Here is a 19,164-nt window from a genome sequence, read left to right as displayed (position 1 = left end):
GTATGCCTATCAAATCTTCACCGGAGTCCCTAAATCCAAGGACCTAGCTGCACACAGATTTTCTCCTGCTTATCTAAATTTAGAAAAGGAGAAAAGGGGGAAAGAAAAGAGTCACTACTGTCTCTTCCACGAGTCTCTGTAGGCAGAGATCTGGGAGACTGAAGTGGTAAGAATTCTTACTGCCTGCTAGTGCTTGTCAGAGGTCCCAGGCCCTCTATGTTGCAGCAGCCTCAAAGCAAGCAGTTTCCAGCCAGTGGTTCATCCTGCTGGGGAGGTGCTGACTGCTGGGGAGGAAAAATCTTTCTTGGTGAATTGATATAAGACAGATTAACAGGAGAAAAACAAATTTAAGAGCGCCTGAGTGGCTCAGTCACTTAAGTGTCAGACTTCGGCTCAGGTCATGATCTTCCAGTCCATGAGTTCAAGCCCTGCGTCAGGCTCTGTGCTGACAGCTCAGAGCCTGGAGCCTGCTTCCGATTCTGTGTGTGTGTGTCTCTCTCTGCCCCTGCCCCACTTGTGTGTGCGCACTCTCTCTCAAAAATAAAATAAATATTAAAAAAAAAAAAAGACAAATTTAATTGCATACATGTGGGGACCCCACAAAGACAATGAGATTCCAAAGATGAGTCAGTCAGTTGAGGCTTATATGCCCTCCGAAACTAGAGAATGGGATGGGGGCCTGGTGCTTCAAAGAGACAAAGGGTTGTTCACAGGACAACAGGAAGAGTGGATGTTTGGTAATTAGGTGTTTGCCCTGCTGTACAGATAGATCTTTCAGATAAACAGCCACTTTTAGTAACAGCTCTCTTTCTGGGCCAGGACCCAATTCTAAATTCCTTTAGGTAGTTAAGGAAGAAGTAAAAAAAAAAAAAAAAAAGTTTTTCTTGAATCTGCTGGTCTTGATTGCCTTCAGCTCAAAATAATCCTTGTGCCAAAGTGACTGACATATTTTGGGGTCATGTATTTTGCTCCCTCTCATACGATTCCATTCGTATGAGGTTCCTGGAATAGTCAAATTCATAGAGTCAGAGTAGAATGGTAGTTACCAAGGGCTGGGGAGGGGAGAATGGGGAGTTATTTTTTAATGGCTACGGAGTTTTAATATGGAATGGTGAAAAAGCTCCGTGGATGGTGATAGTTGCCAAACAGTGTGAATGTACTTAATGCCACTGAATTAAACACTCAGAAAAGGTCAAGATGGCCAACTTCATGTTGCATGTACCCCACTACGATAAAAGTTTTAATTAAAAAATTTAAATCTACAGACTTGAATTACTATATGGTCATTGGAAAAAAACGGAAGACCTTTAAGAGGCCGTTAAGTAGAAGTAGTTGACTTTTGTTTCCTTTTTTTAAAGATTTTATTTTATTTTACTTTATTTTTTAAGTACACTCTATGCCCAAACTGGGGCTTGAACTCATGACCCCGAGATCAAGAGTGGCCTGCTCCCTGGACTCCGCCAGCCAGGCACCCCTAAAAATAATTGAAGACAAGAAAAATCAAAGGTTGCCCAAGAAAGGAAATGTAACCACAGTATGCTGCTTGGTTGTGGAGGTAATAGTACTTATTTATATAGTTCTAATCCTATGAGCAATATTGACTTTTCAACTTTAGTTTTTAATTTTTATTTAATGTCTCATTTATTTTTCAGAGAGAAAGAGAGCACGGGGGGGGTGGGGGGGGTGGGCAGAGAGAGAAAGGGACAGAGGATCCGAAGCGAGCTCTGTGTGTTGACAGCAGAGAGCCTGATGTGGGGCTTGAACTCCAAAGCTGTGAGATCATGGCTGGAGCCAAAGTCAGACGCTTAACTGACTGAGCCAGCCAGGCGCCCTTAAAAGTAGTTCAATAAGTTCAGTACAAGAAAAATCAAAGGCTGTTCAAGAAAGGAAATATAACCATAGTGTACTGCTTGGTGATGATGTTTATACAGTTCTAACCCTGTGAGCAATATTGACTTTTCAACTTTAAGAGTCAACCTATAGACGCAGCAAGGAAGAGAATTTTGGTTACAGACCGAAACATAAGCACTCTCTGGTTTGATAGTGTAAAATTAAAATCAGAGATCACAGGAGTAGGCAGGTGGGAGAAAGAGGCCCAGGGAAGGGTAGATGGCAGAATAGCCATATCTGACAGACTTGGAACTTAGATTCCAAGTCTACAGTTCATAGAACTAAACGATCTCACGGTTTGTGGGTTCGAGCTCCTCATCAGGCTCTGCACTGGTAGTGCAGAACCTGCTTGGAATTCTCTCTCTCCCCCACCCCTTACCCACTTGCGTGCTCTCTCTCTCTCTCTCTCTCTCTCTGTCTCTCTCTTTCTCCCTCTAAACAAATACGTACATACGTACATACACGCCCAGACCTGAGGCCTAGATGTTAGGGCAATGGTTCTCAATCTAGGACATAAAACAGAAGTTGTTTGTATTGTAGCAAGAGCAGTGGGCTGCAGGGATGCCCAAAAAGAACTTCTCCTTCCCTACTGGTTGGCCCTGGTCTGTAGCATACGACAGCGTTGAAACCTCTAGCCCAAGAAGCACTCCGATGGCCAACGGATCCTTGGAAAGGCTGGCTTGGGTCTCACTCCCTCATCCATATGCTGCCCTGAGTGAGTCCTGGGGCCACATGAGTCATTGGCTTTGGACAAGGAGCTCTCAGCCTGTGCTCAAGCAGCATCCCAACCCCTTATGCCATCTCCACTGCACTTTCTCTTTTATTTTCCTGGAATATAGACCGTAGCCCACAGACGAGGGCAAGGAGAAGGAACAGAGACACAGACAGGCCCCTCCCTCCTCTCTGGTCTTGAGCCTTCCAGTTTGCACACTGGAGGGTGCAGCAGATCTCCTGGAGGGAGGGAGAGAGAGAGAGAGAGAGAGAGAGAGAGCACGCAAGTGGGGAAGGGGTGGAGAGAGAGAGAATTCCAAGCAGGCTCTGCACCACCAACACAGTGCATTCTCTGCAACAGATCAGCCCCATCAGAGGGGAACTGGGAGCTGATGGATGACCACAGCCACCAGGAGGAAGTGGCCTGGAAGAGTTTTCACTTCTCCAAAGTTATCCCTGCTGGTGGCTCTCACAGTCTGTATGTGACGAAGTGGGGGTGGGAGTGGAGTGGCCAGGAGCGAATCTCAACTTTGTCACTGACCACTGCCACCACGTCACCCTGACAGGTCATTTCTATTTTCTGACCCTCAGTGTCCATTCTCAAGTGGGGGAAAAAAATAAGCAACTGTTACAGTTGTCAGGAGGACTAACTACGATCCTGCAGTGGGTTTTCCAAATCCTAGGAATTGCTATGCCACCTGCGTGGTTTGCCATGCTCTATTATTACTTACCTAATAATTCCCCCTACTTGGTTTGCCATTTAAACATATTCTGAAGAGGGGCGCCTGGGTGGCTTAGTCAGTTAAGCATCCGACTTTTAATTTTGGCTCAGGTCATGATCTCATGGTTCGTGGGTTCGAGCCCCGTGTCGGACTCCAAGCTGCTTGGGATCCTATCTCTCCCTCTCTCTCTGCCCTTACTCCACTCATGTTCCCTCTCTCTCTCTCTCTCTCTCTCTCTCTCTCAAAATAAATAAATAAACTTTAAAAAAGTAAAGTGTTCATGTGAGAATTTAAATAAAAACTTGAAACAAACAATAATAAAAAACAAAATGTTCATGTGTGTACCACATGAATGGTGGGGTGACGGATGCAGAGAGATCACTCCTTCCTCTTTGCTTATGCACCACCACCTCTCCCCACCCCTGCCTCCGCAGGCTCTGATTTAACATCCATGGCTTTGTACGGAAATGAAAGAGGCTCCAAATTTCTGTAATGGTAGGTATTTTAACACATTCAGTATGTCCTTGCAGAGACTCAAGTGGCCTGAGTCACGGCCAGGTCTCACCTGCCTTTGTTTACACAGCTAAGCAAGGTCAGGGCCAATTCCTTTTAGCTCCTGCCATATAAAAAAGAAAAAGACTGAAGCAGGGTAGCAAAATTTCTGTACAGCATAAAGGTTTTAAGTTTAGACTAGAAGAGACACTCGCTGTATAGAAGAATTCATGATCTAGGAGGTCCTGTGTGATTTTTACTCTATCTCGGGTGGTTTTTTTTAGCAAGATAACATGTTCCAGATTTAAAGGAGTTCTAACAGGATACAAAATGGTCATTACATAGGGATGTCCATCACCGCAAAACATTGGAAATAACCTAATAATAAATCGACATGGAAGGGATTAAAGAAACAATGATTCATTCATTCAAAGGAAAATTGCAGCCATTAAAATAGTGACAATTATGTGTCAACAGATAATGAGCTTTGAAGTTACGCTGAATCAAGAAAGATGATAAAATAGTCCTCAAATTGGGAATCTATGTTGAAAAAGCATGTACACAAAAAGAACAAAAAGCCATGAACACTTACAGTGTGATAGGCCTTCTGCTGAGTCTTGAGGATACACAAACGAATGAAATGTGGTCCTAATACGGCTTTCTGCTATGTACCTGCACCCACTGATGTGCAGTTAAATATTTAGCAGCCAGCTACCAGTTGGGGGTAGAGAGAAACATTTTGTACTTTTGCCAGTTTCTGTGATGTAAGCATTTCTGCCATGGCCCATTTCAAGCTACCAATGGACTTTCATTGACCAGAGATTTGGGAAGAGAGGTATACAAGTGGGTCTTGCGAGTCAGTGCCCCCTGGCTCCAGCATATCCCTGGAGATTTCCACCATCTAATGTCTAACAGTTGGGAGGCGGTTCTTCAAGCAACAATAATTTATTCATAGAGTGGAATGCAATTCAGTCATGAGAACATCATACTTCAGAATAATTAGTCATTTGAAAAAGTTCAGAGTTCATTTTCAAGTTAAAAAAAAAAAGGAGGTGTGAGTGAGATCAGTGAAAATGGCAATCTAAGGACTCAAAAAATTGTTTCCTCCCTAAAATCAACCAGAAAACTGAAAAAATGATCAAAATCAACTTTTTGAGGCCTGTGGAAATTAGCCAAAGGCTTGAAACAACCTGAAGAACACTTAATCAAGAGTAAATATGAGTGTCAATACAAACAGTGTTTTATGACATTTTCACTTGCCCTAGACCCATCCCTTGTTGTCCAGGTCCACAGTAACCTTCAAAAATAACAACCTGCAGGCCTGGTCTGGTGTGGCAGCTACCAGAGGAAGAAGAATGGAGCTAGAACTCTTTAAAGATGCATTCCTGAGGGGCGCCTGGGTGCTCAGTCGGTTCAGCGTCCAACTTTGGCTCAGGTCATGATCTCGCGGCTTGTTGAGTTCAAGCCCCACTTTGGGCTCTGTGCTGACAGCTCAGAGCCTGGAGCCTATTTTGGATTCTGTGTCTCCCTTTTTCTCTGCCCTTCTCCCATTCATGCTCTCTCTCTCTCTCTCTTTCTCTTTCCCTCATCAATAAACATTTAAAAACATTTTTTAATTGTTTAAAAGAAAATGTTCTGGAATAAGTGATAGTGTTTCCACAACCTTGTGACTATGTCAGAAGTCACTGAATTGTACTCTCTAAAATTGGTGAAAGGTCAATTTTGTGGTATATGAATTATATCTCAAGTAAACAAAACACCAGTAGGTTACAGAATAATGTTTTGTATAAGCTTTTGTATAAGCAGTAAGTAGGCAGCCCCTTACATGGCCCCCAGGGATTCTCATCTGGCCTTTTGGTATAGGCCAGATTTAGTGACTGGCTCGTAACGACACAGCTGAAGTGGTGGAACGTTGCTTTTGATACTACTTTGTAAAAAGATTGTGCCTTCCATACTGGAGACTCTCCATCTCTCTGCTTCTCCCTTCTCTCCTCGTTCCGGAGAAGCCAGCTGCCATATCACAAGCAGCTCTATGGAGATCCCATGTGGTGAGGAACTAATGTCCGCAGACAACAGGGCAGACCGAAGGCCTGCCAACAGCCAGCAAGTCAGCTTCAAAGTGGATCCTTCCAAGGGGCGCCTGGGTGGCTCAGTCGGTTGAGCATCTGACTTCAGCTCAGGTCCTGATCTCTCAGTCCATGAGTTCGAGCCCTGCGTCGGGCTCTGTGCTGACAGCTCAGAGCCTGGAGCCTGCTTCTGATTCTGTGTCTCCCTCTCTCTCTGCCCCTCCCCTGCTCGTGCTCTGTCTCTCTCTCTCTCTGTCAAAAGTAAAAATGAACATTAAAAAAAAATTAACAAAGTGGATCCTCCCAGCCCCAGTCGAGCCTTGAGATGAGGATAGTTTCAACCACCCCCTTGACTGCAGCCTTTTGAGAGAATCTGAGCCAGATGCACTCAACTAAGTTGCTCCTGAATTCTTGACCCACAGAGACTGTGAGATAATAAAGTGTTGATTTTTAGCTGCTGAGTTTTGGGGTAGTTTTGATATTTTCTAAAGTTAACGAATACGGTATGTTATGTTGTTACGTCAAACATGCACAAAAAGCCAGTAATGATGTATACCACACATTATTTTGCTGGTTATCTCTAGGTAGTGTGATTGTTGATGCCCTACTTTCCTATTCACGGATTCCTGATCTTTCTAAACTGTTCAATAATGAATATATTGTTTACATAATGAGGGAGAATAGGAAAGTGATAGCTACTTTTATTTATTTATTTATTTATTTATTTTTTCAACGTTTATTTATTTTTGGGACAGAGAGAGACAGAGCATGAACAGGGGAGGGTCAGAGAGAGGGAGACACAGAATCGGAAACAGGCTCCAGGCTCTGAGCCATCAGCCCAGAGCCCGACGCGGGGCTTGAACTCACGGACCGCGAGATCGTGACCTGGCTGAAGTCGGACGCTTAACCGACTGCGCCACCCAGGCGCCCCTTTTTATTTATTTTTTTTATCATTTATTTATTTTTGAGAGAATAGGGGGAAAGGCAGAAAGAGGGAGACAGAATCCGAAGCAGACTCCACACTGTCAGTCCAAAGCCCGATGCGGGGCTCAAACTCATGAACCGTGAGATCATGACCTGAGCCAAAGTCAGACACTTAACCGACTGAGCCACCCAGGAGCCCCAGTGACAGCTACTTTTAGTATGCTTAGGGACTATTTGGTAACATATAAAATGGATTTGATACAATATTAGGTAAAATAAGCAATATAAAAATCGTATGTGTAATATATCATTATTATTACATAAAAATTCCTTCTGTATTTGGATAAGGTCTGGAAAGGAAAGCTCAAAACAGTTCATTCTGCTGGCTCAGTCAGGAGATCATGCAACTCTTGATCTCAGGAGTTGTGAGTTCCAGCCCCATGCTGGGGGTGGAGCTTACTAAAACAAACAAACAAACAAACAAACAAACAAAAAACCACCACCAACAACAGTTAATTCTTCAGAATCTCCCTTTGAATTTCAAATTCATTGTTATCATGGTGTTTAATTATTGAGTTCCACTTGGCTAGAACGTTGAGAATGAAGAAAGATCACCTTGACGGACCTTGGAGAAAGGCAGAGTGGGCTAGGCCCTGGGAGGAGAGTGGAATGGTAGGTCTGTATGGGGTGTAGAGCTCAGAGGTTGGAGTAGAAAGAAGGATGAACCCAAGAGAGGATTAGGAGGCCATATGGGTAGACCCTGGTGCCTGGTTAATAAGGAGGCAGAGAGAGATGACCAGAATAACTATCCCACATTTGACATAGTCTCTAAAGACCCCCGAGAAGGGAATTGATCTACTCTCTCACAGTGTCAATGTTACTAAGAGGTTATTTGAAAGCTGTACATAATTGTTTGTGTTCTATTTGCCTTGCTTTCCCCCAAGAATGGATTAGAGACCTGGCCCTTTCAGGGTGTTCACCAATGCACACAATGGGTAAACAGTGTGATAGTGGTCGTTAGTATTCAAATTCTCCTCCTTTCAGGAACTTAGTAAGATCTTGCTTCCCTGCCTAGTTGAAGCTAGTTAGGGCATGACAGGCTTTGTCTCAGAAAACAGAAATGGAGGCAACAGGTTTCACATGTGAGTGGGGGCCAGGGCATAATTTCCATAGCCACACCCCCTTACACAGCACGTGCTATGCCAGTAAGGGGAGGCCTGCTCCATCAGCCCAGGTTCCTAAATGAGGACAAGTTGGGGCAAGACATACCATTAAAAAACACACAGAATCTACGGTGGTGGATACACAAATCCAGACAGGAGATCAAATTACATAGAATTTAGTACACACACACACACATACACAAAAATGAGTACAAGTAAAAGTGAGGAACGTTGAGTAAGATTGATGTCAGTAGGGGCGCCTGGGTGGCTCAGTCGGTTAAGCATCCGACCTCAGCTCAGGTCATCATCTCGTGGTTTGTGAGTTTGAGCCCCGCGTCGGGCTCTGTGCTGACAGATCAGAGCCTGGAGCCTGCTTCGGATTCTGTGTCTCCCTCTCTCTCTGCCCGTCCCCTGTTCATGCTCTGTGTCTCTCTGTCTCTCATAATAAGTGTTAAAAAAAAAAAAAAAAAAGAAAGATTGATGTCAGTATCCTCACCGTGAGGCACTATATAACTCTGCAAAATGTCACCACTGGGGGAAACAGAAAAGTATACGAACCATCCCCGTAGTATTTCTCACAACTGCGTGTGAATCTACAGTTGGCAACAGATGATAAAGTTATTCCTTTTTCAGTATTTTCTGATCTTTCTGATTACCCAAAGTAGAAATTATAAATATGACAGCAATGTACCTTGTACACTTCTCTGACACTTGCAAATACCCCTTTTGAACAAAGAAAGAGCAAGATTCATTCTTAAAATCTTCACCAGACAATATCTATCTATAATCCAATAATTCTTAAGTATGCTTATTTTGGCAGTTATCTTTATATGTTAAGAGAGACTCATTATCCCCTTATAATGGTGATACAAAGTTTTCCTTTAAAAAAATAAATTAAAAGACAATTTAAATCAACTCCCTTTCTGTAAAAAGCAGTATTGGGGTGCCTGCGTGGCTAAGTCAGTTAAGCATCCGACTCTTTTTTTTTTTTAAGTTTATTTATTTTGACAGAGACGGAGAGGGGAGGGGCAGAGAGAGAGAGAGAGAGAGAGAGAGGGAGGGAGAGAATCCCAAGCAGGCTCCGTGCCATCAGCACAGAGCCCCGGTTGGGGCTCCAGCTCATGAACCGCAAGATCATGAGCTGAGCCGAGACCAAGAGTCGGACGCTTAACCGACTAAGCCACCCAGGTGCCCCTGACATGAAATATTTTTTGAAGTGTAACATGTACAGAAGCAAGTATTTGAGTCCTAACTTTGTAACTTGGCAAAATTCTCCTCAAATGGATCTACGAATGCCATGCAATTCCAGTCAACATTTATGGCAGAATTTTTTGTGTGGAAATTGACAAGTTGATTCTAAAATGTATATGGAGATCCAAGGGGCCAGCAAGAGCCAAGACAATTCAGAAGAGGAAGAACAAGGGTGGTGGACTTACGCTACCAGATACCAGATACTTACTCACATAAGTATAATAATTAATACAATGTAGTATTGGCATGAAGATAGGCAAACAGCTCAGTGGAACGGGACAGAGTCTAGAAATAGACCCATAAATATGCAGTCATCTGATTTATGAGAAAGGTGATACTCCAGAGCAGTGGGGAGAAGATGGTCTTTTTAGGAGATGATACAGGGCTGTGGCTGCTTCTCTGGCTATGCTCACTGATCCTTGACCTCTTCCGTGGGGCCTGCATTTCTAACAGGGCATGTGTGAGTTATGCACAGAACCCTGTGGGGTCTTCCCATAGATCAAAATCATAATGAGGGAGATCTGACTCAGCTCTGCTGAGGATAAACCCCCAATCCGCTTAAGGATCCCCCCTTCCCTCACCAGCCCTTCTGGGTGAGAAGGCAAAACAGGGATGTGGTCTCCAGCCTCCACTTTGGGCCCAATGATCTTTACCTCCTGGTGTTCATTTCCTGCTGTAGTTTCCTCTTACACAGAATCAGAGCTGAACTGTATGGTGAGTCGAATTCTGTACAGGTGACAGTGTATGACTTCTGAGGCTTGGTAGTATCAGACATTACAGCTTCTATCTTGGTCCTTTGGGTTGTTTTCTCAGGGGGGAGTCAGCTTCCGTGTCATAAGGACAAACAGTCCCTTGGAGTGGCCCATATGGAAAGAAACCAATTTTTCAGCACCAGTTTGCCGGCCATGTGCGTGAGCCACCTTGGAAGTGGATTCTCCAGCCCCAGGTAAGTCTTTCAGATGATGGTAGCTTCTAGCTGAGGTCCCAGACATCATGGACTAGAGATAGGTCATGTGTACTGTGCTCCATCTGAACTCCTGGTCCACGGAAATCATGACATGATAAATGGCTCTAAGTTTTAGGGTATTTTGTTTTGCAGCAATAGGTAGCTGATACAGTGGCTCAAGCCCGATGCCCTTCTGGCCCAAACCCTTGATGTTGGGAAACTCCTGCCCATTAGCCTCACCCCAGAGGGTTTGTTGGCAGCTCCCCTGCAGCCTCCTCTTGTCCTCATGTCCCTGTCCTTTCTCTGTCCAGGGAGGCAGAGGGCAGGATCAACACACCTGCTGCCTAAGTGGAGGTTCCACTGGGAAACCAGATGCACCTCAATCTTGCTCGTAGCCCCCCACCCCAGCTTTAAGAGTAAGTCTCATAGAATCCCCTCACCTTGGCAATGGTGGGGAAGGGAAAAAAAACCCAGGAGTCCCCAGTGGACCCTGAGCCTACATGGATTCCCTGTCTCACCTCTTCCCATACTTTTGCTCATGGAGGGGCGGGGGAGGAGGGTGACTGTGGTAGGGCCAGTCCTGCCACTTCTCTGTATACTCCCAGGGCAGTGCCTGTTCTTGCCCCGGTCTTAGTAGACATCCTTAATCATCCTTAAATGCGAGGTCCTCAACACTATCCTCCACCTTGCATCTACTTCAATTGTCAATACCAGGAAAACAGGAAAAGGCCCCTGGCAACATCTAGGTCAAAGGTGTTCACATCCTATTATGACCTACTCTTTCTTCTTAGGTTTCCTTGCAGCTCTTGCTTTCTTTCCTCTAACGCTGTTTCCTAGGAACACTGAACCATCATCAATTTCTGGAATAAGTTATGACAGGGGGCGCCTGGGTGGCTCAGTCAGTTAAACGTCTGAGTTCGGCTCAGGTCATGATCTCACGGCTCATAAGTTTGAGCCCTGCGTTGGGCTTTGTGCTGACAGCTCGGAGCCCGGAACTTGCTTTGGATTCTGTGTCTCCCTCTCTCTCTGCCCCTCCCCTGCTCAACTCTGTCTCTCTCTCAAAAATAAACAAACATTTAAAAAGTTAAACAAAATAAGTTATGACATGCTCTCTCTTTTCTCCAAACCTTTGCACATAGTCATTCCTCTGTTGGCAGTAACCTCCTTCTTCCTTTGCCCAGCAGATTCTTTCTTACCCTTCATGAGTCACCTCATCACTACCTTCTCTGGGAAGCCCGCCCATGACTCCTCTGTCTCTCAGGCTACATCAGGTGCCTCTCCTGGGCCACCCTCACCCCTTTGTTTCCTATATGTAGCATGTGTCATGTTGTATTTGTGTTAGAGGCAGAAAGCTGTCCACCAAAGTTTCTTCTCCCACTTCCATGGCAAACAGCTGTTGCCAGAAGGCAGCTGCCTAACCCTGTCCTTCATTTCCCACCTCCTCTTGCAACTAGAGATGATATGGAGAAAATGATACCATGCAACAAGGCCATAGGATAAAGAATTACTGAGAAGTGCATTAGACAGGATGATCCAGGGGGGTCACCTATAGTGTCATTTGAGTTAAGACTCAAATGGTAGGAAGGATCCAGCTGTGTAAAGATCTTCAGAATGGAGGAGAGGGGAAATAGTTGAGACAGAGGACCTAAGAAGCATGGTGGTAACAACTCTGATGTATTTGAGAACAGGAAGAAGACCAGTGTGGCAGGAGTGGACCAATCAAGGGAGAAAGGGAGACTAGCTGAGGGCAGGGTCCTTCGCCAACCCCACTTCCCCACTGTATTTTTCTCCATCACACATCGCCATCTAGTATGCTACGTATTTCACTTATTTATATGGTTTATTTTCTGTGTCTGCCTCGTGTAAGTTCCACGAGGGCAAGGGTTTTGTCTGATTTGTTCACTGCTCTCTCTCCGGGGCTTAGAATAACGCCTGCCACACAGTAAATGCTCAAACTAGGTTTGTTGCATGAATAAACGCATGAAAGATAGACAAAGGCCAAATGATGTAGGGCCTTGAAGACCATTGGTATAGGGGCATCCCGGGCAAAGGGGACCAGAGGCACACACAGGGATGGGCATGTGTTGCTAAAGGCAGGACAAAGCACCCGTAGCATTGTCGGGATGATGGCTTCAGAGGCTAGAGGGGGGCTTCGATCCACACTCTAGAAAGAATGCCTGGGTAGCAGCAGGACTCCCTGGTCCGCGTGGTCCTTATTAATCTGAAGTGCAAAGTCTGAAACAAATACAGTGGTCCACCTTGGCAGTGGTCCCCAGGGCAGACATCACCCATATGAGAGAACACAGAAGGATCCCACGGCCACTGAATGGTTAGCAGCCCTTTCTCCTAGCCTCATTAACTCAGTGTGGCAGGGGCCAGCTCTGGGACTCAACCTCCTGTCTTCTGGGGTGACTGCAGTGACCTACTACTGTCTGTGGGGTTGCCACTTTGCCCTTCATAAGGTCTTTGGACCTTCTCATCCATCCTAGGCTATCAATGGGGTGGAAACTCCTATCCTCATTCCACAGAAGAGGAAACAGGCCGAGTTTTCATCAGGACTCTCGGATGTAAGTGACAGAAATCTAACTTGAACTGCCTTATGTGCAAGTCTTGGCTCCTAGCACATAGCACCTGAGAGCAAGCCTGACATGCTGCTGCTTTATTGTTGAGTTCAATACCTGGGCAGCAAGAGTAAAAGAAAAAGCAAAGTGAGGAAAGGACAGGGGAGAAGGGAAAACAAACAGAAGGTAATGTGTTATCATACTGGTCACAGCCTCAGCAGGCACAGCTGGTTGCTGGGTCTCATACAGGCTGCCAGATCAATATAGGACGCCCAGGTAAATTTGAATTCCAGATGAATACGAATAATGTTTTAGGCCCAATTAAAAAAAATTTTTTTTTAACATTTATTTATTTTTGAGAGACAGAGAGAGAGAGAGACAGAGCACGAGCTGGGGAGGGGCAGAGAGGAAGAGGGAGACCCAGAATCCGAAGCAGGCTCCAGACTCGGAGCTGTCAGCACAGAGCCCGACATGGGGCTTGAACCCATGAACCATGAGATCCTGACCTGAGCTGAACTTGGACGCTTAACCGACTGAGCCACCCAGGCGGCCCTAAGCCAAGTCTTTTTATTTGCTAATTCTGACAACTTTAGTCCCATGAGATATCTCCAGACAGGCATTTGGAACCATCCACTGGGGAAAGATAAAAGCAAGACTTTACCTCTCAGTCCCCAAATCCTGAGTCCCGTTGATCAGAGTTTATCCAGGGGGATGTTCACCCCCCTTCATTTCTGGGCTGTATTTCCTGCCTCTTCTGAGCAGTCCATAGAAGAGTCACCAAAGCCTGTGTAAGTCCACTTGGGCAGGACTAGGGACCTGAAGCCGCTGTAGCTCCTGCTTGAGGCTGGCCCCTGGGAATGGCTGTGACTTTCCCTTAAACAAGTGGTGAAGTCTGGAGGGTGGAGTGGAGATGGGGTTGGGGAAATGGGGGAGGGAGGAGGCAGGTGGATTCAGGCATCACTGGATACAAGTGCCCAGATTTTAACCCTAAGACACGTCCCTCACCATCTCTTTGTTTTCCTCTGTTTTTATTTTTTACGTAAAACCCAGCGTGGGGCTTGAACACATGACCCTGAGATTGAGAGTTGCATGCTCTACCACCTGAGCCTGTCAGGCACCCCTGTTTTCTTCTGTTATTTAGTAAGTAAAGACTCCCAGGTGGTCTGCCCTCAAGGTGACAAGAAATCCCCCAGCAATTCTAGACATGTCTTACTCTTTATCCACAGGGAAAATGTCTTCTCTCTTCCAAAAATCTGCCTTCCTCCACCCCAAAACAGAACTGGACTTGAGCGGTTTTCAAAAAAATTTTTTAACGTTCCTTCCGTTTTGAGAGACAGAGAGAGACAGAGAGAAAGCCGGAGAGGAGCAGAGAGACAGGGAGACACAGAACCTGAAGCAGGTTCCAGGCTCTCAACACAGAGCCCTACGTGGGGCTTGAACTCACAAACTGTGAGATCATGACCTGAGCTGAAGTCAGCCACTTAACCAACTGCAACACCCAGGAACCCCTGGACTTGAGAGTTATTAGCCTTGATTTCCCTGGAGCTGGTCGAGTGCCCATTCCTAACAGGGTTACTGTGGGCAGAGGGCTACAGTGCAGCCTTGTGAGCAGGAAAGCTCTGGAAATCAGTCTGTGGCTAGTGTTATGGGAAAAGGAAGAAGACCTTGTGTAATGTGAGGTTGTCTTTTTGTAGGTACACCCCTGACCACATACACACACACAACACTGGGACCTCTTGGAGCACAGGGACCGTGGCTGGTACATCTCTCTGTTCCTAGGGTTGTCCTGCAAGCTGAGGACTGATTTGTTTTGGATGAACAAATGAATGGATCTTTATTTCCTTCACTACATTTAGCAGGAAGATGCCTGAAGCCACCACCCCAGATTTATCTTACCCAGCAACTGATATATAACTTCATTCATTCTCCTACATGTGATAGAGTACTTGATAAATCACTTTCACATCTGATTCCCACAATAACTCAGAGTTGGTGTTATCAATTCCATGTATTTGTTTTTTTTAATGTTTATTTTATTTTTGAGAGAGAGAGAGAGAGAGAGAGATTGAGTGGAGGAGGGGCAGAGAGAGAGGGAGACACAGAATCCGAAGCAGGCTCCAGGCTCTGAGCTGTCAGCACAGAGCCCAACGCGGAGCTCAAACTCATGGACCGTGAGATCATGACCTGAGCCGAAGTTAGCACTTAGCCAACTGACCCACTCAGGCGCCCCACTACCATTTTTGAATGAGGAAATTGAGGCCCACATTGCTCAAGTGAGTTTCTCAAAGGCACAGGGGCTTAGACTGGGGAAGTACCAAAAAAGGGAAGATTAGAGCAGGCATGGAGGGACAGCCAGCAAGTGACTCCTGGGTTAGTAGGAACTGCCAAGGAAGCAAAACTTGAGCAAAACTTGGCTATGTTTCTTTTTTTTTAATTTGTTTCATTTCTATTTATTTTATATATATAGAGAGAGCATGCAAACTGGGGAAAGGGGCAGAGGGAGAGAGACAGAGCGAGAGCGAGAGAGAGAGAGAGAGAGAGAGAGGGAATCTCAAGCAGGCTCAGAGCAGAGCCCGTCATGGGGCTCAATCCCACAACCCTGGGATCATGACCTGAGCTGAAATTGAGAGTCAGATGCTCAACCGACTGAGCCACCCAAGCGCCCCTGAAACTTGCCATGTTTAAATAGCAAACTCCATGGGGTGCCTGGGTGGGTCAGTCGGTTGAGCATCCGACTTCGGCTCAGGTCATGATCTTGCAATCTGTGAGTTCGAGCTCCGCATCGGGCTCTGTGCTGACAGCTGGGAGCCTGGAGCCTGCTTCTGATTCTGTGTCTCCCTCTCTCTTTGCCCCTCCCCTGCTCATGCTCTGTCTCTCTCTGTCTCAAAATAAATAAATGTAAAAAAAAAAAAAAAAAAAAAAAAAAAAGGAGTTGGATCCTTAACTGACTGAGACACCCAGGTGCCCCCGTCCCCACCCAAATTCAAAAGGAAGGGAAGTAGACTCCACATCTCGAAGTAGGAGCAAAGAATTTACTACTGCCTTTAATCTACAACAGACCACCTTCTAGACACAAATTATTTCTATTACTTCCATGTGCAAAAGATATTTACTTCCTCCCAAGGACACTTGAAGTCTCATCCCAAAATATCATTGGCTCATAATGCATCTTATCATATAAATCAGGTCCAGGTACAGATCAGGTACAGATGATTCCTCAAGAACAGCTTCTTGAGTACTATTCCTCTTGATCTGAAGACGTGCAAGCTACAGACGGGTTTTCTGCTTTCCAGATACCCAGCAAGTAGAGTTGACCAGGCTTGAGCTCACCAGATCTCAAGCAGACACTTCTGTTCCAACAAAGGGGGAAAACGGGAGTGACGTGGCTACCCTGGGTCATAGCAATTCTGAAATCCAGTTAGGTATGCGCTGCCAGCTCTTAGATTCTGGTCCAATACTGCTTCCTGGGACCGATTCTCTGCAGCTCTTGACTCTACCCTCTGGTGAGTTTCTTCTGAGTCATCCCTTCTATTCCATAAAAAATAGCTCATGTTTACATCTGAATAGCCTCCTCAGTCAGCTTCTTAGAAGGCAGGGGCTCACAGGTTTCTCCTTTTGTGCTCTGCCTTTCCCTGTGTTCTGTAATTGCTTATCTTCAATCCTAGCATTTTGTAAGGCTGCAGGATGGGGCGCAGTTTCCATAATTCTTGGCCTTTGAGACTATTTCCAACTTCTATTCCCGTGAATACTCTGCGAAAGGTACTCCTTGAGCACCGACTGTGCCCTAGCACTATTCTAGGGATCAGGGACATAGCTATGAATGAAACAGACAAAAATGCCTGCTCTTATGGAGATGCCAATTCTAGTGGAGAGATGGGCAATAAGCAAGTAAGCAATATAAACCAACAAACAAAGCGAGCAGGGAAATAGCAAGTGGTATTTTGTGTTGGTAGGAAGGAGAACTTCCATTTTAAATAGGAAAGGCCATTCTCACTGAGGAGATGACATTGAAGTCAAGACCTGAGAAAAGTGAGAGTGGCCGTACAGGTATCGGAGGGAAGAGTCTTTCAGACAGAACGAAATACAACGGCAAAGACCTGAGTTAGATGTGTGCCTTCTCTTTTCTTAAACTAATATAGTTTGAGCAGACCTATCAGAGGTCAGAGAGGTATTTGGGGATCAGATGGGGTAGGACCTTTTGCTTGTAAAGCTTTTAGTTTTAGTCTGGTTTATGGGAAGAGTTTGACCAGGAGAATGACATGGTTTGACATTTTTATAGAATTACTCTGGCTACTGTATTAAGAATTGACAAGGAGTGAGGTGGGAGCAGGAAACCACGATTTTTTACTGCAATCCAGGGGAGAAGTGATGGAGGTTCAGAACAGGTGGTAATGGCAGAGATAGTAAGTGGTCATGCTCTGAATATCTTTTGAAGGCTGTGAACGAGGGGTACAAGAGAGAGGGGAGTTTAATTCATTTTCCAGGACTGCTGTAAACAAATCACCACCAGCTTGGTGGCTTAAAACAACAGAAATATATTCTCTCAAATACATCTCAAATAGAAAATTCAAAATCAAAGCCTCCACCCCCCACCCTACCCTCTACCTTTTTTGTCTCTTTCAGCTTCTGGTGGCTGTCAGCATTCATTGGCTTGTGGCTACTCACTCCAATCTCTGACCCCATCTTCATATGGACTTCTTTTCTCTGTGTGTTTGTACCCCGTGTGTATCTTCTAAGGACACTTGTCATTGGATGTAGGACCCACCTGGATAATCCAGGATGCTTTCATCTCAAGATCTTTAATTACATCTGCAAATACCCTTTTTCCAAATCAGGTCACATCCACAGGTTCCACGGTATAGGCTTACCTTTTGGCCGGTGACTATTCAGTCCACTAAAGCAGACAAGAATGATTCCAACATTTTTTGGACCGAGCAACTGAAAGAATGAAGCTTTCATGAACCAAGACAGGAAAGGACTATGAGAAAAGCATGTTGTCGAAGATGTTGATCTGAGTTCTGAGTTGATCTTAATGTGCTCAGATGGGGCAGCTGCTTGGTAGGGTGTCCCACCCTCCTAAGCTCAGAGAGTCTTGAGCTGTTGTCACCAGCTGGGCCCCAAAGCCTGACCTTTACTGCCTACCTGTTTATTGTACTCACTGACCTTTCTCTCACCTTTTTCCTTAAGCTCTTCTTTCCAGCTTATCTCTTAACTCAGGCAAAAGACCTGAGGGACATAACATCCCAGATGGAAACAGAAATACCTCTCAAGCAATAGCAACTGCCTAGATCACCCAGACCAGTTTGAACTTAACCCCCCACTCATGCCTGTGCAGATGGACCATGGAGAGACCCGTGGAGTGACTGACAGTTACAATTACCTCATTATAATAGTAAAATCTCTGCCCAAGGAGGAGCATACGCCTCATATACATAACATACAATGTATGTATAGGCATGTTTCCTTAAGGTGCCTGCGCCTCCTTTTGCCCCCCTCTACATAGGATGACAAGGCTTCCCTATCTAAATATTCATCCTAACCCTAAGTAAAAGGAACCTATTCACCCTCGCTCAGGAAGTCATGGCTTCAGAAGTTATTCCTCAGCAATCTCCTTGTTTGCTGCAAATAAAGTTTACTTTGTGTGACAGCTCCACCTGGCATGTCTGTGACTCACTAAGAAGTGACCTCATGTTAGTTGGATTACACTGTTTTTCCGTTTTCTTGGACCCTTTCTTCTGCCAGAAAAAAAATGTTCTGGTAGTGTCTAATTTACCTCCATGTCTTTATCACTCTGTAACACAATTGGTGCAGTCATTTGCCGTCTACTCGATTATGCACATTGACATCAGACATCCCTTGATTCACATCCCACTCTATCAATTACTGCGTGGAGCGATGCCGAGTGACCTGTAGTGGGTCTCTGTTGCCTATTTGCAAAATGGTGAACATAATCTTTCCCTAAAGTGGTTAAAATGGAGATGATCCAAAGGTATATAGTACAGGGTCACGGGAGATACTCGATATATACGGGTGCCCTTCCTCAACCCATTGTAAGTTTGTCAAATAACCACTCTCTTGTGTCTTAACACTCAGATTTCTCCCTAAGAAAGCCTGTTCCTACAGCATGCTTTGTGAATCCTGAAGAACTCAGGGCACACAGTAGGACTCTTTAGTTGTGATCAGGGCCTTCTGCAGAAGGACACTAATGGAAGAGCCAGTTTATTCACGTCCTCTCTTCCCTGGCATTCATTATTCCAGGGTAACGGAATGGCTGAGACATCCGTTTGCGGGTTCAACATGGCGCCGTCCTGCTCATTGTACGAGCCTCAAAGATGGCGACAACCACTAAGGGGCAGACATGTTTGTGCCACATGATCAAGGTTCAGCCCAGAGGCGGCCGGAACGTGACGGAAGATTGAGGCGGGGCTCCTCCCCCGC

General features: G+C 45.4%; 1 long non-coding RNA gene across 1 annotated transcript; it reads left to right on the top strand.

Moving 5' to 3' along the window:
- Nucleotides 1–1,446: 1,446 nt before the first annotated feature.
- Nucleotides 1,447–18,379, top strand: LOC123606067. Its single transcript, XR_006716074.1, has 3 exons — nt 1,447–1,555; nt 10,033–10,165; nt 17,914–18,379. It is a non-coding gene; the product is annotated as an uncharacterized LOC123606067 (long non-coding RNA).
- Nucleotides 18,380–19,164: the final 785 nt, after the last annotated feature.

This window comes from Leopardus geoffroyi, chromosome A2 (assembly GCF_018350155.1).
Source record: "Leopardus geoffroyi isolate Oge1 chromosome A2, O.geoffroyi_Oge1_pat1.0, whole genome shotgun sequence".
NCBI lineage: Eukaryota > Metazoa > Chordata > Mammalia > Carnivora > Felidae > Leopardus > Leopardus geoffroyi.
This window is presented reverse-complemented; position numbering and strand designations above follow the sequence as displayed.